Source organism: Pristiophorus japonicus, chromosome 10, assembly GCF_044704955.1.
Source record: "Pristiophorus japonicus isolate sPriJap1 chromosome 10, sPriJap1.hap1, whole genome shotgun sequence".
Classification (NCBI taxonomy): domain Eukaryota; kingdom Metazoa; phylum Chordata; class Chondrichthyes; family Pristiophoridae; genus Pristiophorus; species Pristiophorus japonicus.
Genome location: NC_091986.1, coordinates 112,024,096 through 112,050,970, shown reverse-complemented (window position 1 = coordinate 112,050,970; position 26,875 = coordinate 112,024,096). Strand labels below are relative to the sequence as shown.

General features: G+C 45.5%; 1 long non-coding RNA gene across 1 annotated transcript in view; it reads right to left on the bottom strand.

Moving 5' to 3' along the window:
- Positions 1 to 2,884: 2,884 nt before the first annotated feature.
- Positions 2,885 to 26,875, bottom strand: part of LOC139274786 (uncharacterized) — a 60,935-nt gene continuing 36,944 nt past the window's right edge. The window contains exons 2-3 of the long non-coding RNA XR_011595605.1: positions 8,296 to 8,333; positions 2,885 to 2,924 (exon numbers count right to left, since the gene is read on the bottom strand). This is a non-coding gene — a long non-coding RNA (uncharacterized lncRNA). The remainder of the gene's footprint in view (positions 2,925 to 8,295; positions 8,334 to 26,875) is intronic.

Sequence of the window (26,875 nt, the reverse complement as noted above, 5' to 3'; positions counted from 1 at the left end):
TATTGCCAGAAAGAACCATCCAGCGAATATGCAACAGACAGTCTTCATAATATGCAGAAATCGTTGCATTTCTAAACGCTGTGAAGGAAACCTCAGATAGACCCGTGAATATTTGGTCCGATAGTGCCTATGCTATAAACACCATGCTCTCCCTGCCCCATACCACAAAAATGACTATTATATGATAGATGGTAAGGCCCTGGTCCATGGGTCCTGGTTACACCTGCTCTGGTCATACCTTTACCAGCGATCCCAGCCCTGCTTCATAGGAAAGGTAGCAGCCCATAGAAAAGGGGGTCCACATAGTGAGGGAAATTTCAGAGCAGACAGAGCAGCCAAGGATGCTGAGATTGCTGGGGTGATAGAGGATTAGTTGTTGAGCCCTGCAATGCTGTTAGCAAGACCTCCCCAACAGATCACCTAGATTTAAAATCCCTGCAGCAGCAATATTGGTCATATGCTGTTGTAAGCGCCTGGCACGAGGAAGGCAGACCCCTTCCTCAACCGACAGCCTGGGCTCCAGAGGTGGGTCAGGAACTGCTCTCCCTCTTTCACTCCCACCCCACAGCAGGGCACTATTCAGCCCTGGTAACCTTCTATAAGGTAGCATCCACAGCTTGGTGGCCTTCGATGAGGGAAACAATCAACCAATACGTGGCACAATGCCTACCGTGCCTGCAACACAATCCTCCCGCATGCACTAACCGAGCCTTGCTTTAAAGCGCGCCTCTATCTCAAGGGCCATGGACTCACCTCCAGATAGACTTCATTGGCCCACTTCGACAGGCACAAGGCAATTTTCAGCATGCCCTAGTGGTGGAGGATCAATTCACTCAATGGACTGAAGCGTTCCCCTGCTGCTCCAACACTGCAATCATGGCAGCGAAAACATTATTAAATCATGTGTTTTGTAGGTGGGGAGTACCAGTACAAGTGGACAGCGATCAAGGTAAAATTTTTACCCAGCTGCAGTAAATGTTGGGGATAAAACACAAACTGCATATTGCTCACCACCTCCATTCATCTGGAGGGGTCGAAAGGGGGAAAAGGACCCTTAAGTTAATGTTAAAAAAATTGTGCATGGACCACCCCACTCAATGGGCTAACATGCTGCCAATGTGCTTAATGGCAATGAGGTCCATGTTATGTATGTAAACTTGTATATACCTTGTACAGCCACCTGACGGCTCATCCCCTGGAGTCCCAAGGGATCCCACAATCCCTTGGGAGCACAGGAACTTAAGGAGGCCTCACAGGCTGGAGAGGCTCTCTGGAGACCTGCAATAAAAGACGACAGTCAAACTTTGAGCTCACAGTATCCAGTCAGACTCTTTATTCATATATAACAACTGGCGATGGGATACAGATGACGAACCCAACGATGCAGAGAACAGTGGACATCCTGGAGAAATTCTCAGAGGGAGATAATTGGGAAACCTTCGTGGAGCGACTCGACCAATACTTCATGGCCAACGAGCTGGAAGGAGAAGCGAACGCTGTCAAACGAAGGGCGATTCCCCTCACCGTCTGTGGGGCACAAACATATGGCCTCATGAAAAATCTGCCTGCTCCAGTGAAAACCAGAGAGAAATCACACAATGACTTGTGCACACTGGTCCGGGAGCATCTGAACCCGAAGGAAAGTGTTCTGATGGCGAGGTACCGGTTCTACACCAACGAAAGGTCTGAAGGCAAGGAAGTGGCAAGTTATGTCGCTGAGCTAAGATGCCTTGCAGGACATTGTGAATTTGAAGGACATTTGGAGCACATGCTCAGAGGCTTTTTGTACTTGGCATTGGCCATGAAGTGATACTTCGCAAACTTTTGACTGTAGAGACCCCAACCTTGAGTAAGGCCATAGCGATAGTCCAGGCGTTCATTGCCACCAGTGACAATACTAAGCAAATCTCTCAGTACACGAGTGCTGCTACAAGTACTGTGAACAAAGTGATGTTGTTTTCAAATTGCAACATACAGGGCAGGTCCCACATGTCTGCAGCTGCACGTCCGTAGATGTCTCAGAGTCCACCATCAAGGGTGATGAATGCAAGGCCATTAACACCTTGTTGGCGCTGCAGGGGTGATCATTTCCATTCATGCCGATTCAAAGAGTACATTTGCAAGGACTGTGGAACAATGGGACAGCTCACATGTATGCGCAGGCGAGCTGAAAACCCTGTTAATCCTGCAAACCACCATGTTGCAGAGGAGGACAGATCCACGGTGGATCACGACGAATCAGAACCTCAGACCAAGGAGGCAGAGCTATATGGGGTGCACACATTTACCACAAAGTATCCCCCGATAATGCTGAAGGTTGAATTAAATGGACTCCCGGTGTCAATGGAGCTGGACACGGGCGCGAGCCAGTCCATTATATGAGCAAAAAGACTTTTGAAAACTTCTGGTGCAGCAAGACCTCAAGGCTAGTCTTGACACCCATTCGCAGGAAACTGAGAACTTACACAAAGGAACTGATTCCCATAATCGGCTGTGTGACTGTAAAAATCTCCTACGATGGAGCGGTACACAAGCTACCACTCTGGGTGGTACAGGGCAATGGTCCCATACTGCTTGGCAGGAGCTGGCTGGGAAAGATACGCTGGAACTGATACGACATCAGAGCACTCTCGCCCGCTGACAACACTTTGTGTGCCCAGGTCTTAAACAAGTTCCCTTCGCTGTGTGAATCAGGCATCGGGAAGTTCCAAGGAGCAGGTCAGGGAGGACAAAGTGCAGATCCACTTAATTCCGGGGACGCGACCCATCCATCACAAGGCGAGAGCAGTACCGTACATGATGAGAGAAAGGGTAGAGATCGAGCTGGACCTACTGCAATGAGAAGGCATCATTTCGCCGATCGAATTCAACGGGTGGGCCAGTCCGATTATTCCCGTCCTTAAGGGAGATGGCATCATCAGAATCTGTGGTGATTACAAAGTAACTATCAATCATTTCTCCCTGTAGGATCAATACCCACTACCAAAGGCTGACAACCTTTTTGCTACGCCGGCGGGAGGAAAGACTTTCACGAAGCTGGGCTTGACCTCGGCCTACATGACTCAGGAGCTGGAGGAATCATTGAAGGGCCTCACCTGCATCGACACGTACAAAGGTCTCTTCATTTATAACAGATGCCCGTTTGTAATTCGATCAGCCGCAGCGATATTCCAGAGAAACATGGAAAGCTTACTGAAGTCGATCCCGCGCGTGGTGGTCTTCCAGGACGACATCTTGGTTACAGGTCGGGAGACAGTCGAGCATCTGCAGAACCTGGAGGAGGTTCTTAGTCGACTCAACCGTGTGGAGCTCAGGTTGAAACGCTCGAAGTGCATTTTCCTGGCGCCTGAATTGGAGTTCCTGGGGAGAAGAATCACGACGGACGACATCAGGCCCACCGATTCGAAAACAGAGGCAATCGAGAACATACCGAGGTCACAGAACGTGACGGAGCTGCGGTCGTTTCTAGGACTCCTGAACTGCTTTGGTAACTTCTTATTGGGTCTCAGCACACTGTTAGAACCACTGCACGCCTTACTGCGTAAAGGAGACGAATGGGTATGGGGCAAAAACCAAGAAAATGCCTTTGTAAAACCTAGAAAATTGTTATGGTCAAACAAATTGCTAGTGTTGTATGATATATGTAAGCATTTGGTACTAGCATGTGATGCGTCGTCGTATGGCGTTGGGTGTGTATTTCAACAAGCTAATGAATCTGGGAAATTGTAATCAGTTGCCTATGCATCCAGGAGCCTGTCTAAGACTGAAAGAGCCGACAGCATGATTGAAAAAGAAGCGTTAGCGTGTGTCTATGGGGTAAAGAAAATGCATCAATATCTGTTTGGGCTAAAATTTGAATTGGAAACGGATCATAAGCCACTAATAAGCTGTACCAGTGGCGCAAAGATGAAATGTCTATACAGGCAGACTGCCTTCTGTGGAGCAATCGGATAGTAGTCCCCAAGAAGGGCAGAGAGACCTTCATCAGTGACCTCCACAGTACCCACTCAGGCATCATAATGATGAAAGCGATAGCCAGATCCCACGTGTGGTGGTTCGGTATTGATGCGGATTTAGAGTCCTGCGTGCACAGATGTAACACGTGCTCGCAGTTAAGCAATGCACCCAGGGAGGCGCCACTAAGTTTATGATCTTGGCCCTCCAAACCATGGTCCAGGTACACGTCGACGATGCAGGCACGTTTTTGCGTAAAAAGTTCCTTGTGATTGTAGACGCGTACTCCAAATGGATTGAATGTGAGATAATGTCGGCATGCATGTCCGCTGCCACTACTGAAAGCGTGTGGGCCATGTTTGCCATACACTGCCTACCTGATGTCCTTGTGAGCGACAATGGGCCATGTTTTACCAGTGCCGAGTTCAAAGAATTCATGACTCATAACGGGATCAAACATGTTACATCTGCCCCGTTCAAACCAGCATCCAATGGTCAGGCAGAGAGAGCAGTGCAAACTATCAAGTAGGGCCTGAAGAGGATAACTGAAGGCTCATTGGAGACTCGTCTATCCCGAGTTCTGCTTAGCTACCGCACGAGACCCCACTCGCTCACTGGGATTCCACCTGCTGAACTGCTTATGAAAAGGGCACTTAAGACAAGGCTCTCGTTAGTTCACCCTGATCTACATGAACAGGTAGAGAGCACGCAGCTTCAACAAAGTACATATCATGATAGCGGTAATGTGTCACGCGAAATTGAAATCAATGTTTCTGCATTTGTATTGACTTATGGACAAGGTCCCAAGTGGCTTCCTGGCACTATTGTGGCCAAAGAGGGGAGCAGGGTGTTTAGGGTCAAACTTTCAAATGGATTCATTCACCTGAAACACTTGGACCAAATCAAACTCAGATTCGCAGACTATCCTGAGTAATCAACTTTGGACCCTACCTTCTTTGATCCCCCAACATTCACACCAGTGGCAACCGACACAGTGGTTGACCACTAAGCAGAACCCATCACCCACAGCAGCTCAGCAGGACTCACCACACCAGGCAGCCCAGTAAGGCCAGCTGCACAGCAGCCCAGCGAGGGCCCAAGAAACGATTCACCAAAAGCAGCATTTGCACCGAGACAATCAACCAGGGAAAGAAAGGCCCCAGATTGACTCACCTTGTAAATAGTTACACTGTTGACTTTTGGGGGGAGGGGGGGGGGGGGGGGGGGGGTGGAGTGTTGTTATGTATGTAAACTTGTATATACCTTGTACAGCCAGAAGGCTCATCCCCTGGAGTTCCCAAGGGATCCCACAATCCCTTGGGAGCACAGGTACATAAGAAGGCCTCACAGACTGGAGAGGCACTCTGGCGACCTGCAATAAAAGACTAGGGTCATACTTTACTTTGAACTCACAGTATCCAGTCAGACTCTTTATTTATATATAACAGTCCACACCTCACTAAACAACAGGGGTCTTCCCATATCAGGTCATGACTGCGAGACTCATGAGAATGCACAGGCTAACCAACACTAACAGGGATGAGTCTCCTGACATCGAAATCATGTAGTTCCAAGTGGCTGGAACCAATGGTAGATCACACCAATCAGATGAATCGATTTATGGCCTCCAAATTGGGGAAGTCAAAAAGACAAATTAAAAGGTACTTTGACAAGAAAGTACATCCCTTTGTATATCAGGTGGAAGACTCAGTAACGATTCCAAATTATGGGAAAAAGAAGCTGCCTTTGAGCCCAGGTGGTGGGGACCGCATAAGATTATAGATCAATTCAACCCCACTGTTTATTTGATTCAGTTACCGGGGAAAAGGGTGGTAAGTACAAGAAATAATTTCACATTAATCAGTTAAAAACTGCCAAAGAGTAAATACTGCACTGATCTTGTTTCCCACAGACCATGATACGGATCCTTATGATTGTCGGGACGATACCGGCCACGACCGAAGCCGAGGGAAGATGGAGAAGCAGGAGCTGCAGCATGACTTACAAATATCATCAATGTGCTGCGAGAAGCAACGGTGCACTGAAGATACGGGAAGGGGAGGGTCTCCATTGGAGATGTTATTGTACTATAGTCATCATCATCATCATAGGCGGTTCCTCGAACGAGGATGACTTGGTTCCACAAGAGTTCACAGATGTTTCAATGAAGGACCCGATGTTCCAGTCCTGAACTCCAATTGAGGAGGTGGAATATGCCTGTAGGTGGATTTTTTTAACGTGTGGTGAGCGTTGCACATTAGCCACCATAAGGGCTCGACAAAGCTAAGCCTTTATCCAGTGGCAAGGGTTGAACCAGGATGACTGGAGACCTGCTCTGCTGCATGGACCCTGTGTGCACACATATCGCAGTGTGGGCAGGCCTGTACTGTCCCTGGACCCTCGGCTCTTCTGGGCCCCGTATCCTCATTCGCCGTTCCTTCACCCACGATGTTCCAGGGCCCGGCACTCCAGCTCTATTTATAGCCCCAACCTGCAGTGGTGTTCTCACACAGGTCGGGGTGTAAATCCCCCATGTGTTGCAATACACCTTATGAGATGGGGGCCGAGTCAGGCCATCCACTTTTCTCTCTCTCTCTCTCTAGGTTTAAAGATTATTATACAGCGGTCATCCACCTCACAGAAACATAAAAAGCAGAGCTATCAGAACCCTTTTATGATATGTGAACCCTGAGGAGATAAACCATATGAAGAGTCAATAAGGATATTTCCCCTCAAGGTGGGGAGTCTAAGAATAAAAGTGTTTAGTAATGATAACATTGATTCTATATATATATAAAAATGTTAAAAGTGTAGATTATATGGAAAGGCTGCAGTTTTAGAAGAAATAAAATGGGTGACTTCCCCAATTTCATGTCAGCATGGCTTTGAAACTCATCTAACTAGAAAAGATCTTAATTGGAAATCCATGAACCTAATCAAGGAATGGCACTGGCACTCCAGACAGACACATGTATGAGGAGAAGCCAATCAGGAATGGCCCTGGAAATAATACCCAATCCTGAGGCTTTCTGAGAAACAATGGCCGTAAGGGGTATAATAATCCAAACAAGGATTGCTGGGTGTATCTTCTCCTTAGCACATGGCAAAGCAGGATCTTCCTCTACAAACAAAGAAGCAGGCCGTGTGCTTTGCCAGAGGGAAGTGAAGTATACCTTGTTATACCTTTTTTTAATTTTGTAACATCATTGTATCTATTGTAACTAAATAGATCTGTAAGGTAGCTGAGGACTGCTGTTTCTCTGATAGATGTGCATGTGTGTGTGTTTAATAAACTATTCCAAATTGTTTTAAAAGAATCGGTCTTGCTGTCAATTTAATTCCAGAGATCTAGAAAATTTACATAGCTCCTCCATTTTTCCTTAATTCAACCATATAGACTCTGCTTTGGCCTTGTAACTACATCATCCCTCTCCAGTGCTATTATAGATTCTTCGATCAATGCAGCCACCCCACCCTGCCCCGCCCCGCCCCCCACCCTCCGCGTTCCTTTATTTCTTTCCCTCTTTATTCTGAATATCTTGTAACCAGGAATATTAAGTTCCCAATCCTCCCCTTCTTTGACCCAGGTTTCTGTTATTACCACTATAACATAGTCCCATGTATCGATTTGTGCCTGCAACTCACCAACCTTATTTAAGTGTAGAGTATCTTATTTACAACACTCTACATTCACGTACATGCACTTCAAATCCATCGAACACAACTTCGTATTTGTCCCCATCTGATTCTTCCTATTTCTGAACTATTCTTTACTCTAGTGCTATTTGCCTCTCCCAGTCCTCTGTGCATCTTGGTTCTCCTCTCCAATGTTGCATCCTTGTGCCCATCCCCCTGCCAACTTAGTTTAAACCCCCTCCCACAGTAATAATTAACCTTCCCGCGAGGACATTGATCCCAACTCTGTAGAGGTGCAACTCATCTCTCCTGTCCCAGAACTGCTCCAAATACCCCAGAAATCTGAAGCCCACCTTCTGCACAAGTTCTTCTGCCACACTAACTTGTTTATCTTACTATTCCTATACTCACTGGCACATGGCAAAACAAAAGCCTTTCATCTTAATAAATCTCTTCTGTAGCCTCTCCAAGGCCTTGACATCTTCCTAGAAGGTTGCCCAAAACAAGACATAATGTTCGAACAGTGGCCTAGCTAATCCAAAAGCATACACTGTGGATGCTTGAAATCTGAAATAAAAACAGAAAATGCTGGAAAACACTCAATAGGTCAGAAAGCATCTGTGCAGAGAGATACAACATTAACGTCTCGGGACAATGACCTTCAATTAGTGGCTTAGCCAATGTTTTGTATGGGTTTAGCATTACCTCTTTGTTTTTGTACTCAATGCTCCAGTTTACAAAACCTAGGAAGTAATGAAAAAGAAAATCAGTCGAGGTTTATTATGGGTTGATGATCTGCTACCGTTCATTTTTCATCCCTGTCGCAGTTGAATTTCACTATCCATTTATCAAGTCTCCTTTGTGCTATCTTATCATACAACTTCTGAAAATCTATATACATCTACTATATTTTCTTTATGACTACACTTTGTTAATTGCCAAAGAACTCTATTAAATTTGTCAAACACAATCTGTCTTGTACAAATCAATGTTGAGTGTCTTCAATTAACCCATTTTTTTCCAAGTGGACATTCATTTTATCCTTTATTGTGGCCTCTGGAAGTTTAATCACAACTGATCTCAGGCTGACTGATCTACACTTATCTGTTTATTTATATATCTCTCCAAACCTCTGATACAAATTCTATATCTAGGATATTTGAAAGATTGTGGTCAGAGCCTCTGTTATTTCTTTTCTGACTTCCATTAGCATTCTAGGGTATAGGCCATCAGGGCACTATGCTTCTTCACTTTCAGTACTACCTCTTTAACGGTAATTATTCAATATTTTGGTCTGCCTCCTCCTTTTGTTCCCACTACCATACTCTTCTGTGAAAAGCAAGGCAAAGTATTAATCTAATATCTCCGCCATTTCTTTAACTTCCAAAAGATTTCCTTACATCTAATCAGTATTATCGTTTCCTTTTCTATTTCTTTGCATTTTATGAGTTCATAAAAATCCTTTACTATTTCCGTTTATGTTACCTACCATTCATTTTCATATGCTCTCTGAGCCTTTCTAATTTTCAGATTCAGTGATCTACATTTTGTCCTGTAGCTAAGCCTATAACAAGCCATACCCATATGACAATATTCTCAGAATTAGGGATAAATATTTTTTGAACTGGGGCATGTGATTTGGCTCACCGATGATTTAATGGTCTACAAGAAACACAAACATATATCCCCACCGTACTCACAACAGTATGATCAGGGAATTTGGATTTAGAAAAAACATGCTATCCAAACAGATCTTGGCAATCCTTCATAAAATCCTACAGAACAGAATGAGGCCATTTGACCTGTGTTGGCTCTTTGAAAGTGCTGTTCAAGTTAGTCCTGCACCCCAGTTATTTCCCTATAACACTGCAAATTAGTACAATTCTACAAGCTGGATTTGGGGCTTTTTGGGGCGTTAAAGTTAGCGCCTGAAAATAGTTTGCACCTCCAACTGCAAGTTTCAGCGAAAATGCAAGTTGGAGGAGCGTTAGCGTTAAGTCAGGCGTTACACAACGAACTTTGTGCGCCTGAGCCGAAACTCGCGGCGTTAAAGATATTTCAGTGTTGTTTAGTGCCCTGCAACATAACATTGTATATTGTATGGCTATATTTTGATGGGGATGTTTTTGTGGTTTTGCTGCAGCAAAATTTATGACTCATCATTTGCCATTGGTGTCTTGTGCATTATTCCAATGTTCACTGGAGATGTGCCTTTATGGGGGCACATAGTGTGTCCAGTATTAGCTCCATCCCTCAGTTTGCGCCATTTAAGAGAAGGTCCGTTACAAGTTGGCAACATGCAAGTATTGGTCCGGCAGCACCTCCACGCTGCCTCTCCATGGATGGGGTGGCTATCGAATGGGGGCCTTGCCAGGCTTCTCTTCATTGTCCTCCTCCTCCTCCTGAGGCGGGCATGCAATACCCATTGGCAATGCCTGGCCCCTCATGATGACCAAGCTATGCAGCATGCAGCACACCACAATGAATTCGGATACCTGTTGAAGGTAGTATTGAAGGCTGCCTCCAGAGCGGTGCAGGCATCGGGCTGCCTGTAATGGCATATTTCTGTCAGCACTTCCTTTCAGAAGCGCAGCCTTCTCACACACTGCTCCTCAGAGAGCTGGAGGTCTGAGCGTTGGTGCCTGTAAACACATGAGGGATAAGCCCTCCTCCCCGGATGGCTTCGGCCTCTCATCATCCGTGGGTCGACAGGGTCAAGCGTCCTTCCTCTAGCTTGACACCGTCTGGCAATAGCATAGAGCATGATATGCTGGCAAACTAGTAAAGCCCCCATAGAATTTTCTCACTGAAATTGGAAGGGCAATGTAATGGCAGATAAAAGTGAAGTTTGCAAGTTGGAGCTTCACACAGCATTATGTGCGCAACCATTGTAGTCAATATGGCCTGCGATGTAGGATCCTCATCCCTCCATTTAAAAATGCTGCCAATACCGCCTGTCACACCCTGGGACTGCCTGTTTTTTTCAGGCATTTCATGAGGCGGGCGTTAAATGAGGCATCAAGGCCGAATGTTCCCTCCAGGCTGCTAGCGCAGCGTTGCACGATGATTGACGTCAACATCACACTAAAAACAGAGGACGAGGTGGTAAGTTTTTGCGCCGGCACAAACCAATAGCCGAATCTTCCGTCCGGTGGTAAATCCTGGACTCCCGGCATAATGCCAAAAAACACCATTTAACACCCCGCCGAGGCACTAACTGAGATGCAAATGAGCCAAAAGCTGTTCTCTTGATACTAGCCCAGGATCAGTGTTGTGGAACACAGCATTGCTATTTAGTAACAGGGGGTGAGCAATAACTTTTATGCTAGTATGCACAAAGCAAACTCATGACAGGAGGCACAGCTTGAGTGGTTTTCACATTGTTGTTGGCTTTGGTCAATCATTATCTCAACGGCCTTTTATGAGCTTTAGTTACAAAATCATGCGCATAATAATGGCGAGCTACATTTCTCGGTCAACTATCATAAAAGCTATGCTGTCTTCTTCAGCTTAACGTTCCAATTGTATATTATTTTATCAGTCAGTATATACGATATCATACCTGTGAAAATGCAACGTAAGATTGTAACTACTTTCCTTATTAATTAACTCATTGATTTGCTCATGAATACTTAATTTATATAAACATACATATATACAATTAGAATTAGCTTACAAAGCAAAGTAACCAATCATAACCTGCTTGCAGATGGGAAAATAAGCTAACTTGACTGACTTTACTAAAACACACATACATCTTACCAAAATAGACAACAAAGCTTTCAACTGAACTGTACAGTGGGTCCTTGGACAACACAATGGCTTTTTGAAAGTACTGTTCAATTTAGTCCCACACCCCAGTTTTTTCTCCATAACCCTGCAAATTAGTCCAATTCAAGTACATGTCCAATGCCTTTTGAAAGATCCAATGGAATCTTTTTCTACCACTCTTTCAGGTAGAGTGTTCCATATTTTAGCAACATTCTGTGTGAAAAAAAATCTCTTTATTTCTTCTCTAGTTCTTTTACCAATTGTTTTAAATCTGTGACCTGTAGTTACCGACCAACTTGCCAGAGGAAACAGTTTTTCTCTACTTGCTCTAAAAAAACTCATAATTTTGAAAACCTGTATTAAGTCCCCCCTTAACCTCCTTTGCTCTGAGAAGAACAATCCCAGCTTTTCCAATCTCTCCATATAACTGAAGTCTCTCATCCCTGGTATCATCCTGGTAAACTTCCAAGGCCTTGACATCCTTCCTAAAAAATGGTTGCCAGAATTGGACACAATACTCCAGCTGAGGCCTAATCAGTGATTTGTAATAGTTTGACAGGACTTCCTTGTTTTTGTATTCAATGCCCCTATTTACAAAGCCAAGTATCCCCTATGTTTTCTTACCTGCATTATCAACTTGCCCTGCCACCTTCAAAGAGTTGTGTATATGTCAGGTCCCTCCGCTCTTGCACTCCCCTCAATATAGTACCATTTAGAAGGCGCTGACAGATATGCCAGCTCCTACAGGCAGACCCACAGCCTACTACCCACCAAGAGGACTGTGCTGACTGTCACAGTGAAGGTGACTGTCGCATTTGCCTTCTATGCCTCCAATCCTTCCAGGCAGCAGCAGGAGACATATGCAGCATCTCTCAATATGCTGCACATCGCTGCATTCGGCACGTTATAAAGGCTCTGTACGCCCGCAGAATGGACTTCATAAAGTTCCCAATGAGCAGGGAGTGCCAGAATCCGGCATGTACGTTTGGCACTATTCAACAATGTTATTCAGAAACTGAAAGGGATACCAATCCTGAAACATCCAGCTTGGTGTGTGACCACATGCAGCGCATCTTCATATTTAATGCCTGCTATCCAGGGAGCGCACATGATGCTTTCATCTTGCATGAGAGCAGTGTCTCATGAATGTTTCAGCAACAAAGGGACGGGCACAGCTGTCAGCGACAAAGGATATGACCTCGCCACCTGGCTCATGACACCCCTCCACAACCCCACCACAGAAGCCGAGCAGCACCATAATGAGAGCCACGCAGCCACCTGCAACATCATCGAAAATATAATTGGGGTGCTGAAGCGGCCTCCCCCGTGGATGGGGCGGCTGTGCAATCGGTGCCTTGCCAAGCTCTTCTTTGTCATTCTCTTCCTCCTGAGGTGGGCTTGCAATACTCATGATGTTGCAATACTCATGCCTGGCCCCTCATGATGGCCAAGTAGTGTAGCATGCAGCACACCACAATGAATTCGGAGACCTGTTGAAGGCTCCGTCCAGAGCGTTCGGGGAAGGCAGCGTGGGGATGCTGCCGTAGCAAGAGCCGCAGGTCGCCAGCTCATAATGGACCACTGAGGGATGAATCTAATACTGGCCACGTTACGTACCACCATAAAGGCACATCTATGCTGAGCTTTGGAAAGATGCACACCACACCAACGGCAAAGGGTCCAAACTAACATTTTTATCAAAACAAGTGATGAACGATATCCCCCCAACAGCACTAAACAAAAAAATAAACAGCATTCTGCTGCAAGTCACTGAACAACAAGTTCACTTATCGAAAAACAACTATTTACAGGCACCCTCATTATATACCAACGCAACTGCACAAGGTTGTGCCACCCCTTAATGGGACTTGCCCTGACATTTCCCCTTCCTTCCCTTCATCCCCCTCTCACGTCTGCTGCTCCTCCTCAGTGAGGCTTCAGTGCCTACAGCAAGGCTGCTTGAGGGATGATGATGCCCTGGAGCAGCTCTAGGCTTGTAAGGCCTGGCTACGGATCGTTGCGCCTGACCATCGGCAGAAGCAGTCTCTGATTGCTGTTGTGTGGACTGCATAAAGTGCATAGTGGGAGAGTCAGTGGTGGGAGCAGTAATGCTGTTGTCCTGAGGAAGGACAGCATCTTCCATTTCCTGGGAACCACTCACACTCTGACAGGGCTGGACCGCAGCATCCGGAGCACAATGTGTCACCACAACTTGCTGGCCTGCTTTGGCACCGTTCCTTCCCCGTTGGACATTGGGGAAGACAGAGAGGGTGGCACCAGTCAGTGACCGCATGACATCACCAAGCTGAAGTGTAGCTTGTTCCTGCAATGCGATAGCTGCTGCAACGTGATCAATGGCACACGCCACACACTCTGGCCTGCCACTGTTGCTGCTGGAGGCCACCTGCCTCTGTGAATGGGCAAGGATGACCTCGCTGGAGTATTGAATTGCACGGACAATGCTTGATGCAGCCTCCACAACACTCGCAGCAAGTTTGTCGATGCTCTCGGGGATCCTACCCAATGCATCCATGAATTTGTGGTGCATTTGTGGTCTTCCTGGGCGTTGCCACCAAGTCCAAGTCCACGTCTGCCTGTTCTTCAGCAGTACCATGATGCCGACTCATCCTTTGGAGAGCTGGCCTTTGAGCTTCCCCTCCTGCTAGGCATTGCTGTAGGCGACTGGGGCCAGGAGCCTCAGAGTCCTCAAACCCTGGGAAATTGGCATCGTCCCCAAATGTAGAGTCGGCAGCCGGAGCGACTGCTGGGCTGTCTGGTTTGGGGGAAAGCTTACATTGTCTCTCTCATTGTCTCCCCTGTGGCCAGATGTAGATGGCTCCCGAAAAGGCTGTTATGCTTACGGCCGGTCCTCTGCAAGCAGAACACAACAGACGTGTGGTTAGCAGCAGGGGAGGGGGCAGGGTGATAGGAGGAAGGTAGCATTGGACATGTACATGTAAAGGGGCTCGGCCACTTGATATTAGAGAACAATGAAATCACATCAGTCGTGTGTTCCATTTACATACCCTCACTACACTAAGGGAGCTCGGCATCGCCCCTGGCCACTGTCCAAACTGGGATACCTATGAGGGCCGAGACTTATTGTTCGACATCCGTTGGGTCCAGCAGCTCTGGCTGCCCCCCTCTTGTAGGTCACTATTCGTGTCTGTTGTGCGAGAGCTTGGCTTGCAATAAGAAGAATAAGAAGGGTTCAGTAAGAGTCCACCTACTGTTGTGCCACATATGCCTTCCATAGTTCAATAGCTGTCACTGTGTGAATGTGCAAATGTATTCTCTTCAATCTGTGTGGCTGTTGACTGAGGTTTGCCAAAGTTTGGGAGGAAGTGAGAGGCAGGTAGCATAGCGGCTCAGGGTGATGTTTAGAAAATACATATCAGCAGTGAGAGTGGAGTGTAAGGAGGCTTGACAATGATTAGGGTACAAGAGGGTACATGCATCCTGAATGCAAAGGCAATGGCTGGAGAAGTGAGCCTTCAGCTTTCTGCTGCATTCTGCAATCCACACCATGGCCTTCAACACATTGAGCAGGAGCAGTTCCATCAAATAATTCACATTGTGTGCTCCATTGATCTTGAAAGGATGGCAGGCCTACATAAATGTGAAGGGTACTCACCCTGACGACCCTCATGAGGTCACTGAACTTCTTGCGGCATTGTGTGCCAATCCTGGCCACCGTGTCTACCGCAGACACGTCCTGTGTGATTTCACGCCAGATCCACTTGAAAATACTAGGTTGATTCCTGAGATGAAGAAAGGTTGAGCAGGTTGGGCCTATACTCATTGGAGTTTAGAAGAATGACAGGTGATCTTATTGAAACATATAAGATTATGAGGGAGCTTGACAGGGTAGATGCAGAGAGGATGTTTCCCCTCGGGGGAATCTAGAACTAGGGGGCATAGTTTCAGAATGAGATGAGGAGGAATTTCTTCTCTCAGACAGTCATGCACTTTTGGAATTCTCTACCTCAGAGAGCTGTGAAGGTTGGGTCATTGAATATATTTAAGTTGGGAGATAAACAGGTTTTTTAACGATAAGGGAGTCAAGGGTTATGGTGACAGAGCAGGGAGGTGGAGTTGAGGCTAAGATCAAATCATCCATGATCTTATTAAATGGCAGAGCAGGCTCGAGGGGCCAAGTGGCCTACTCCAGCTCTTATTTCTTATGTTCTTATGTTCCCCCAACCAGATGGAGTACAGACCACCTCCTTTCAACAGTCTGCACTAAGACATCAGCAGCCTCGGAGGAGAATCTTTGGCAGGCTGCCTGACCTCTTGCTGCGCCATCTCTGCCGAAGTCTCAGAGGTGGGCCAGGTCATCTGTGCATATGCACAGGAAAGCACAGTGTCCTAATGTACCGACTGCGCCCGGGAAAACTAAAACGCGTCTGCGCATGTGCAAAATGGCGACTGTTCTATATGCATGCCTGTTTACTGTGTGATGTCTGTAACACTGTTATGCAACACTGAATGTACCCTTACACTGTACACACCTTACCTGTACACCAAAGGGTGCTGCTGTTGGAGACCGAAGGGTTACCTGCACACTGTAGGTAACCCAGTATAAAAAGGAACTCACAGCTTGGTGTCCTCACTCGAGGAGCTGCAAATAAAGGACTACAGGTCTACACAGTTTTAGTATCATATCCTGCCTCGTGGAGTCATTACTAAAGGTGTCTACATATACTATAACTGGTGACGAGGATATGAGGTCACGAACTACCCGCACAACATGTCTAACCTCAGCAATTTTCAGCAATTTACAGAGGGGGAAGATTGGGATGGTTTCGCAGAAAGATTGGAACATTTCTTTATAGCCAACGACCTGGATGGAAACACACCAGCTACACGACCAAACAAGCGCAGGGCCCACCATCCATTGTCTCGTCAGGGACTTGTTAGCCCCAGTGAAGACAACCACCAAAAGCTATGAGGAACTTGTAACACTCATACAGGAACAACTAAAACAGAAAGAAAGCATCCTCACAGCCAGGCACCGGTTCTACACTTACCGGCGACCTGAAGGCCAAGAAATTACGAAGTATGCTGTACATTTCAGAAGACTAGCTGCACCGTGTGATTTTGGAGACCACCTAAATGAAGTCCTAAGGGACATATTCGTCATTGGAATCAGCCACGAGGGCCTCCTGCACAAGTTGCTCTCTGCTGACATCACGGTCACCCTGCAGCAAGCAATTCAATTGAGCCAGGCCTACATGGTTTCGGCTGGTGACTCCAAGAGAATACTGACGCAGGACTCTAAACCGGTGAGCGCAGTGCACCGCATGGATACTTTGAAAGGCAGGAAGGCTGCCCCGAGTCCAGCAACCCTGAGTCCGCCACATGGAGCAAACCGGATGGCCCCGTGCTGGTGCTGTGGAGGAAACCACAGGGCCCACCAGTGCCTATACATGCAAAGGCTGCAAAGAGAAAGGGCACTTCCAAAGAATGTGCAGACAAAGCTGTACTCACCATGTCTCTGATGAGCTGATCACCCGGGCTCCGACACAGATGAAGGTGAAGTTGCTCAAACCCTGGAAGAAGAGTATGGAGTTTACACTTGCTCCACCAAAAGTTCTCCATAGACGATGGAAGTGGATATCGACGGGGTCCCAGTCTCCATGGAAATCGATACAGGGGCGAGTCAGTTTGTGATGAGCCAAACGACCTTTGAAAAACCTTGGATAAATCTCGCCAATCGACCGACACTGTCTCCTGTCCTTACCTACAAGAAGGGTAAAATCCAAATTGTTGGCAGCGCGGACGTCCAGGTCTCCCAGGGCGGCGTGTTGAAAAAACTCCCCTGTGGATTGTAGCTGGCGACGGTCCCACACTACTGGGCAAGAATTGGATGAACCTGGTCCACATCAGGCGAAGTGGCGACGGCCTCTAGTCCCCGGCAATCGATCTCGAACATAGATCCATTGCTGCATCCGGAGGTTCCACTGTCCAGCTCGACGGTGCGGCAATGACTCCACAACACCACAGCGAAATCTCCAAGACAGAGGATCCAAACTCCACTTTCCGGGCCAGGGCAGGACTGCAAGAGGTGAACAGCATCAAAAGAGGTGGATTCCCGACGTCCAGGGCAGAACAAGTGGAAGAAAAGATCACCACAGCCTACCTGAAGGAGAGCCAGAAGATAGTGGCCACAACATGAGGAGCAGAACCTGTAATCAAAATGGCTGCGGCCATACCACGAGGGGCAGCGTTGGAGGGTGAAATTTGCAGATGTGGGCGCAAAATTTTTTCAGGCGGTTTCAGGACCGCCCCAGCGCCATTATCGCCCTGAAATCAGTAAAGCCGAAAACCCAGCCCTATATCTTTTCAATGTTTTTAAGAACAACATTTAAGGATGGTATTTTTTTTCCAGTTTTGTTTTGTTCACTCCTCGCCTGAAGGTGTTGGCTCCTTCCTGTGGCCCATGTCTATCAACCAATCTATTCCACAAATCTTGTACCTTGCTGAAGTGTCCATTATTCATGTGTGATCCTTGGCAGTGACTGTTGACAGGCCTCATTAATAAGCCTAATGCTATCATCAGCTGATATTCACAGACATATATATCTGGCAAGGACACTAGATATTGGTCAGGAGTGAGAACACTGACCAATTACCTCCCCTACTCCCAATCCAGGACACATAGGCTAATTATAGCAATCTTCTGCCGCCTCTGCTGAGATCAACTAATTCAACATAGAACAGGAATTCAACCTGATGTGTACGGCACATCTGCTCACTGGCTAAACTTACTGATGCAATAAGAACTGTACTTAAAAGAAAGCAAAAGAAAAAAAGGATATAGCATACAGGATTATACTTAATTTTATTCATGGATCAATTGTATAATTTTTGTTTTAAGTATCTTGTAACGAGCTTTTAGTTTCTGCAGTCCCTAATAACTGATTAATATGTAAGTAACTATGATTGTAAAATTAGCAGTTATGAGAGCAAACCAGCTAATAGAATAGCAGGTTAATGAGATTTCACTGTGGCATGCTGGATTATATTTGAAGTGAGTTACTGATAACATCCATCTGTAAAAATTCAGTAAGCAACGAATTCAGTTAATTATAAATATTGATTAAAAAAAATATAAATTAGTCTTTCAGTGTTTTAAAGTCTGCCGTCCCTATAAGAAACAGATGCTGGAGATTATATGGTGCAGGGAGTTAACATACTGATATATCTTTCCTAGGACTTGGATTAAAATTGAACCTGGACATATGGGATGAACATCTTCTCCTACTGTTTGTAGGCATCCTGTATGAAATAAAATGGGCATTCTCATCTTACCACACCTGTATTAAATGCTAAACTGAATACACATAGACCAAAAAAAATAATGATTTGGATTTTAAAGTATTATTTTATTTGGGATGTGTGTATTTGTGTTTTTTTTAAAACATTTTCTTAACTTCGTTGGCTCAGATTTTCTACCTGATAAACAAAATTTAAATATACCTCCTCCCTGGCTGTCCCTGTTTCAGCAGTTTTGATCTCAGTCGATCGGAATTTGAGATCCCAATGATGGCAAACTGGCGGTGTTCACTGTCATTTTGCCTTTGAAACTGACCGCAACTTCAGGATTTAGCGGATGCCTAATGTGAAAATACGGAAGTTGCGGTCTGTATTTAACTGCTCCCCCACCCTGCCAGAGCCGGCAATCAGTGAAATCTCTCAAATCATGGAAACTGACAAAAACTTTGACACTTCTGCGGTAATTATGCTGTTAAATACTCCAATAAAAGTTAGACCCAAAGGGATATGGTGTTATTAGGGTTTTAACTGTGTAATGACTGCTACACAAAGGTTATGTCCCTGAAAAACTTTCTTCAATTTTGTGCTATCAAATTTATCTATTTTAATAAAAAATGTAATATTGAAGAAACTCTCTTCTAGTGTTCAGCCCCTGCGCCAAGTTTGAGGGCAGCGACCAAGACCCTGGATACCCTTTCCCTGGCCTGTTGAGCTATTTGAGTTAGTACTGAAGCATTTTTACCTTTGTGATCAACAGAAATAGCTCACCTTTGAGAGGCGCAGGCTAACTTTGAGTAAAGCTAGCCTTGCTCAAACATTGTGAACTTGGTTTGCTGCTAAGTACGCAACCTGTTAGCAATACATTCAGCACTGGGCTGTGTGCTGCAATCATTATAATTAGCAGGCAGCATGAAGTTGACGTGCTGCCTGTACATCTTGAACAGGCGCGGGCATTTCGGCCACACCCATTTTTCAGCGCTATGGAATATCACCCCCAACGTCTTTATTGCTTATAAACTCTAATATGTATCTACTTACCTGTAGAATAACTCCACAAGGCCTAGTGCTGTGCTTGAACTGCTGTAACCTTAGTCTCTTTATTGTAATTGCAGAGTGCCTTCACTGCGTGGTGACCAGCCTTTTATACAGCTTCTGTCTGGGCCTCCCACAGTTGCACCCTCTACTGGTACCAGCATAGTATGTATCACAGAGTATACATATATGACAACATTCCCCCCCAAAGTCTTTGATGCGAGTTATTTACAGATTGAGGGGATCCGGAACTCTGTGCTCCCTGGTTGATCATCTGAGTGTCACTTCTGGCATGGGTGAGTGGGTCGGGCCACTACTGTCTTGCAGCGCTGTTGGTCTGACTGGCTAAAGGTGGGCAGAGGAAATATTACAAAGACACCCTCAAAGCCTCCCTGATAAAGTGCGACATCCCCACTGACACCTGGGAGTCCCTGGCCATAGACTGCCCTAACTGGAGGAAGTGCATTCGGGAGGGCGCTGAGCTCCTCAAGTATTGTCGCCAAGAGCATGCAGAAATCAAGCGCAGGCAGCGGAAGGAGCGTGCGGCAAACCAGGCTCCCTGCCCACCCTTTCCCTCAACGACTGTCTGTCCCACCTGTGACAGAGACTGTGGTTCTCAAAATGGACTGTACAGCCACCTAAGAACTCATGCTAAGAATGGAAACAACTCTTCATCGATTCTGAGGGATTGCCTATGATGATGGGCTGACTGGACTCTTGGAGATGGTGGGATATCCTCGTGGTTGGCAGCTAGGTCTGTTGCTGATTGGGTGTGTGTCGGTGGATCGCTGAAGGCAAGGTCCTCTCCTGGTAGTTCCTGGTTACCTGTAAATCGCAATTTCGTCTAGTCCAAATGCTTTCTGCACGTTTGTCCGTTAAGCAGTTTGACAACAAACACGCTATTGCCCTCCTTGGCTAAAACAGTGCCAGCAACCCATTTGGGGCCATGACCATGATTCAGCACAAACATCGGGTCATTTACAGTGATGTCGTGTGATACAGCCGCGCGATCATGGTACATGTTTTGCTGATAACGCCTGGTTTCCACCTGATCGTTGCGGTCAGGGTGGACTAAGGAGAGCCTGGTTTTGAGTGCACGTTTCATTAGTAACTCTGCAGGGTGGACCCCAATTGGCGAGTGTCCTGTAATTGATCAGCATCCGGGATAGGCGGGTTTGTAAGGAGCCTTCCGTGATGCGTTTCAAGCTATGCTTTATGGTTTGGACTGCCCGCTCTGCTTGGCTGTTGGATGCGGGCATGAATGGGGCAGTCCTGACATGTTTGATGCCATTGCGGGTCATGAATTCGTTGAATTCCGAGCTGGTGAAACATGGACCATTGTTGCTGACCAGAATGTCTGGCAAGCCATGGTTGGTAAACATGGCCCTGAGGCTTTCAATGGTGGCGGTGGACGTGTTGGATGCCATTATTACACATTTGATCCACTTAGAGTAGGCGTCCACTACAGCGAAGAACATTTTTCCTAGAAAGAGGCCCGCATAATCTACGTAGATTCTGGACCATGGTTTTGAGGGCCAAGACCACAAACTAAGTGGAGCCTCCCTAGGGGCATTGGTCAATCGTATGCAAGTGTTACACTGGCGCACGCACGACTCCAAGTCCGAGTCAATATCGGGCCAGCAGACGTGAGACCTGACGATAGCCTTTATCATGACTATGCCTGGGTGGGCACTGTGTAGATCGCGTATGAAGGTTGCCTGCCTTTTTTTGGCAGGATGACATGGTTGCTCCATAAGAGGCAATCCGATTGGATGCACATTTCGTCTTTACAACGGTGAAACGGATTTATCTCATCTTGCATTTCCCTAGGGACCGCTGACCAGCCCCATTGAGGACGCAACTTTTTACAAGAGATAACACGGGGTCCTGGTTGGTCCAGGTCCTGATCTGGTGGGCCATTACGGGTGACCTTTCACTTTCAAAGATATCCATGACCAGACACAGGTCTGCGGGCTGCGCCATTTCCACCCCAGTGGTGGGCAACGGTAGCCGGCTGAGGGCATCGGTGCAGTTCTCAGTGCCTGGCCTGTGGCGGATCGTATAATCGTAGGCTGACCGTGTTAGTGCCCATCTTTGGATTTGCGACGAAGCATTGGTGTTTATGCCTTTGCTTTCCGAAAACAGTGAGATTAGGGGCTTGTGGTCGGTTTCTAACTTGAACCTCAGTCCGAACAAATACTGATGCATTTTTTTTACCCCATAGACACAGGCCAAAGCCTCCTTCTCGACCATACTGTAGGCTCTTTTGGCTTTGGATAGACTTCTAGACGCATATGCAACCGGTTGGAGTTTGCCCGCTATATTTGCTTGCAGTAAAACACATCCGACACCGTACGACGACGCGACACATGCTAAAGTTAAACGTTTACCTGGGTCACACAATACAAGCAACTTGTTCAAACACAGCAAGTTTCTGGCCTTTTTGAAGGCGGCCTATTGATTTTGACCCCAAACCCAGTCGTCTCCCTTGCGTAGCAACTTGTGTAACGGATCGAGCAAGGTGCTCAACCCTGGAAGAAAGTTACCGAAATAGTTGAGGAGTCCCAGGAGCGAACGCAGCTTCGTTACATTTCGTGGTCTGGGTGCATTCTTGATGGCCTCTGTCTTCGAGTCCGTGGGCCTGAGGCCGTGTGCCGCAATCTTCCTCCCCAGGAATTCTACCTCTGGTGCCAGGAAGACATATTTGGATCATTTCAGCCGGAGTCCAACTCTGTTTAGTCGACTTAAAACATCTTGCAGGTTGTGCAGGTTATGATATATTCACAGAGCACAAGCACACACAGCTTCCTACATGGCAGGCAGCTCTCTCGAAAGCCTCCGGAAATCTGCCTGGTTCTGTTTATTATTAACTATGCAGTTGCAGTACACAATATGTCCACATCCACATTGTGGAGCTACAAACATTACAAGCTTATAGACATTACACTTCTCCCTCCTTAATGAAGAAGCCATCATAACAAACATCATACATAACTTTCATGTTTATACGTAACACAGGATATAAACTTATTTTTTTCTCCATATTTACAAATTTAACTTTACCACTTGTTTTCTGCTTCAAAGAGGGTACCTTCGCTCTCAAACAGAACCTTCCAAACATGGTGTCGATTTCACACTCATTCGAAGCTCATCCTGAGGAACGTTTTCTTCCATGGAATTTCCTTGATTTTCATTTGAACTCACTCTAACTTCAGGCTCTTTGTTTTCCTGACTCGGACTCAGTCTTGCATTCTGATTCTCTCCTGGATTTGTTTCCTGTACATTGGATTTAGGATTTGCTACTGGTGTATAAAAACTATCTGATGAGTCAGAAATAATTGAATCATTCCCACCTTCAACTCCTTCCATGTCTGTAGGTAAAATATGATCAATATAAACAAACCTAACCTATCCATTATCAAACATTTTACCAAATATGTGCGAGGATCACACATCTTCACCACTCTTCCTGGTAACCACGTTAACCATTTATGGTGATGGTTCTTCACTCTCATCTTCTGGTTTAATTTCACACTTCTCTCTTTTACTCTATCACTATCATGATTCTCTTTCTGTCTTAATTGTGTCTCTTCCAAGGACTGTGCCAAATTTGGTTTTAACAACGAGAATCTGGTTCCTGGCTGTCGTTTGAGAAACAACTCTGCTGATGTTCTACCAGTAGCTGTATGAGGAGTATTTCGATATGTAATCAAAAAATTAGCCAATTTGTGATCCAATGACAACTGTCGTTTCCTTGGATTTAGATCTAACATTTGTTTTATGAGGGCACGTTTTACAATTTGTACAGTGCACTCTGCTGCACCATTCGAAGCAGGATGGTATGGTGGAACCTTGGTATGTTTCACACCATTTCTGCTCGTGAATTGTGAAAATTCTTCTGAACGAAATTGTGGTCCATTATCCAAAACAATCTCTTCAGGGAGGCCAAATGAAGAAAATAATTTTTGTAAAATGTCCAATGTTTTACTTATTGTTATTTTCCACATTGGAAACACCTCAACCCACTTCGAATGGCTATCAATCACAATGAACAATTGTTGTCCTTCTAACTCAGCAAAATCAATATGTAGCCTTTGCGCATTTCCATGGCTGTAATGGTACTAATGGTGGCTGCTTGCTTACCAATTGACATGTCATACACTGACTCACGATGTACTCTATATCTTTATCAAGATCTGGCCATCATAAATAACTGCGTGCAAAACTCTTGGTCAAGCATATTCTCAGGTGCTGGTCATGGAGGTCTCCTAATAATTTGGACCTGAATTTATTTGGTATAACCATTCTTGCACCCCACATGATACAATCTTTATCGACTGATAATTCATTCCTACGAATGAAGAATGGATGTGTATCTTTGTCTATTCCCTGGTTTGGCCATCCATTTGCAATATACTCTTACACCTTTGACATCACTGGGTCACGTTTGGTTGCTCTATCAATCTCTTCAGCTGTGACTGGCAGTTCATCAATGTATGAAAAATAAAACACTTCTTCCCTATCCGGTGTAACTTGTGATGGGGAAGGCAATCTAGACATTGCATCAGCATTACTGTGATCAGCTGATCGTCTGTATTAAATATCATATGTATATGCTGACAAAATCAAAGCCCATCTCTGCATTCGGGCTGCAGTTAATGTTGGAACTGGGGACTTTGGATGGAGGATTGCTATTAGGGGCTTATGGTCCATAACGATGGTAAACTTATGACCATACAAGTATTTGTGAAACTTCTTGACCCCAAAAATTAATGCCAAAGCTTCCCTTTCAATTTGCGCACAATTACTCTCACTGGCACTGAGAGTGCGTGAATTAAAAGCAATTGGTCTCTCCTCCCCACTACTTAATACATGAGAGATTACTGCCCCAACTCCATATGGAGAGGCATCACATGCTAGCTTAATCTCCTTAGATATGTCATAGTGAACTAACATGGTGCTCTCTACCAATTTGCTTTTACACTCGTTGAATGCTGTATTACATACTGTTGACCACTTCCAATGGACCTATTTTTTCAAAAGTTGATTCAGTGGATGTAATGCTGCAGTCAAATTTGGTAGGAACTTCCCATAATAGTTCAAAAGACCCAAGAATGAACGAAGTTCAGTGACATTCCTGGGTGTGGGTACATTTCTGATTGCATCCAAATTTTCCATGGTTGGATGTAAATCATCTTTGCCTACTCTGTACCCTAAGTACTCCACTGAGTTTTTAAATAACTCACACTTACGAGCAGACACTCGTACTCGGTGCTTCTCTAGCCATTTGAGGACTTCATTCAATATGTAATTATGAATTTGCCATTTTGGTGCTGAAATTAGTATGTCATCCAAATAACATACTACCCCTTCATTATCTTGCAAAATCTGGTTCATCACCCCTTGGAATATGGCAGGGGCGGAAGACACTCCAAACGGCAGCCTATTAAATTGATATAGGCCTAGATGAGTATTTATAGTCAAACATGACTTGGACTCCTCATCTAGTTCAAGCTGTAAGTAGGCATTCTTAAGATCCAGTTTTGAAAAGATCTGACCACCTGTCAATGTTGTGAACAAATCTTCTATATTCGGCAATGTATTGGGGACATTACCCTCTAGAACCTGGTTTACAGTTACTTTATAATCACCACACAATCTTACCTTAGGTACAACAACAATGGGTGTAGCCCAATTACATCGATCTATCTTACAAATAATGTTCTCAGTCTCTAGTCTTTTGAGTTCTTACTCAACTTTCTCCTTGAGTGCGTATGGTACGGAACGTGGCTTGTCGTAAACCGATCTAGCATCCTTCTGTACCCTGACAGTTGCCTTGAAGCCTTGGATCGGACTGCCCGTTTCGCAGAACACCTTTGGGTACTTCTTGATAACCTCATCCGTTGATGAAAATCTCGCTTCCTCACAGAAAATCTTACTCCAATCCAGCTTCAGTGAGCTCAACCAATTTCTTCCTAGTAAGGCAGACTTGTCTCCTTTCACTACTATTAGAGGCAAGGTCTGAAATTGATCTTTATATTTCACCGGTACGGTGATATGACTTACCACAGGAATTTTCTCTCCCGAGTAGCCTCGCAGCTCTATCTTGGATTTCTTCAGTTGGAAATCACGCAATTTGTCACAGTATAGTGACTCCGGTACTACACTCATGGATGCACATGTGTTAATTTCCATTGGTATTTTGAATTCCGCAACATCTATGTGGATTTTGATGTTTTCCGAATCGCTGTCCATTAACCTCGTGCTTCTGATGACGTGTAACTCTAACATCTCCTCGTCCTGTTGTTGTTCTTCCATGCTATGTAGTCTCTTGGGATTTCTACTCATAGCTTTGAACGCTGGACTCATAGCTTTAAAAACTGGTTTATCCTTCAATCGGCATGCTTTTGCAAGATGCCTAGTCTTTCTGCAGAAGGAACACTCTGCCTTCACGTATGGACAACGTTGAGCAATGTGTTGTCCCAGGCACCTATAGCACGACTTCGAGGCTCTGTTAGAATTTCCAGTTTCTGAGACTTTGGACCCCTGCCATCTTTTACCTTGAATCTGCAGGTGATTTACCTCGGTTGACTGATGACCGTAATTATTATGTAATTCTCGGGAATATTGTTCGGCCATGCCCATCGACCTTGCTGTCTGACAAGCAATCTCAAAAGTCAAGTCATCCATCGTCAATAACTTCCTTCTGATCGCATCATTTTTCACCCCAGAAACAAAACAATCCCGTAATGCTCGGTTTTGAAAGTTTCCAATAATGCAGTGCCTCGATAGCTTTTTTAATGCAACGATGTAATCACTGATATTTCCATCAGCCTTTTGATTCCGAATCCCGAAACGATAGCTTTCAGCAATTTCTAACAGTTTGGGGTTATAGTGCTGCTCCAGCTTCGTTAAAATGTCTTTAAGCATTGTATCCTTTGGCTCATCAGGCACAAGCAGATTTACAAGGGTGTCATACAATGCCGGACCTGCCTCCGATAAGAAGATCGCTCTCTTATGTTCCAACACAACCCGGTTCTGGATTGCATTGCCTGGAACTTCAATTATGTTATTTGCAGTGAAATCCATTTCACTGGATCCACATACGCTTTAAAACGTTCCCGGTCATGTCTATATTCCCCCAAATGTCCCATTACACCTGCCATTTTAATCTCTAGCTGCTCACACCATGTGCTATATTTTA